This window comes from Meleagris gallopavo, unplaced genomic scaffold (genome assembly GCF_000146605.3).
Source record: "Meleagris gallopavo isolate NT-WF06-2002-E0010 breed Aviagen turkey brand Nicholas breeding stock unplaced genomic scaffold, Turkey_5.1 ChrUn_random_7180001938421, whole genome shotgun sequence".
NCBI classification, from domain to species: Eukaryota; Metazoa; Chordata; class Aves; order Galliformes; family Phasianidae; genus Meleagris; species Meleagris gallopavo.
The window spans coordinates 1-1,036 of record NW_011200344.1 but is presented as its reverse complement, the minus strand read 5'-3'; positions in this window follow the sequence as shown (position 1 = coordinate 1,036).

Below are 1,036 nucleotides of genomic sequence, written 5' to 3'. Positions count from 1 at the left end.
TATTAAAACACCCACAATATTTTAAAGATATCAGGAATAATACATTTTGCAGCCGGGTGGGCCGCGTGTAACTTAGAATAAAATACAAATTAAAAAAAATCATTGGGGAAGAATAAGGGGGGGGGAGGGGGAAGGGGTCCATACTTGCGATTTTTAGGCATCCTAAAAAATAAATTTACCAAAACACTGAAGGGAGGAGGTGGGGGGAGGAAAAGGGTTTGAAGAAACGAGAAACACACAAAAGAGGAGAAAGAAAAGGGAAAATTATACAAAATAAAATTATCGGCATAAATTTACTGTCCTAGGAGTTATCTACAGTTTAATACACATTAATCCTATTGCCTTGAGACATGGGAAAAATCTACCGCTCCTCGATCCGCCCCGGAAAACAAAAACAAAAACAAAAAACTTCATTTCAAGTAACCACAGCCCCGAGCCGGCCAAGGAATCTTCAAGTGTGTCCCTGGGGGGACCCCCTGCCGCCTCCACTCCATCCTCCGAACCCCACCAAACGCCACAGCAACACAACCCCAAACCCTCCTGCGATCGAATCCCGAGCGCTGAACCCCATAAAAATGGCGCGTTTTTATTTCATTTTAATTTGTTGTTGGTTTTTGTTTTGTTTTTCTTGTATTGTTTACTCGTTTCCTTTTCCTTCCTATTCTCTGCGCCGCGGTGCAAAACCCCACCGGCGAAACGCTCCCAGAATAAAACAAGGCTGAAACTACGGCAGTTTGTAATCCCTGAAGGATGCAAAAATGAGGAAAAGCCCGGGCGGAAAGGGTCAATGAAAGGAAAAAAAAAATAAAAATAGGAACTAACACCGCTGCGAAAGGATCCCTGATTTCGGAAAGATTCGCCCCGGTTTCACTGCCTTCGCTGCCGCGGCGCTGCGGGGTGTGGGGTTGAGGTATTTGCCTGGTTTGGGGCATGGGGGGGCTGCTGCCCCCTCAGCTCACGGGAACCCAAAGGGAAAAAGTAGCACCAATATAACCCAAAAAAAAAATGGAAAGGAGAGCGGGGAGGTGGAAAGGGA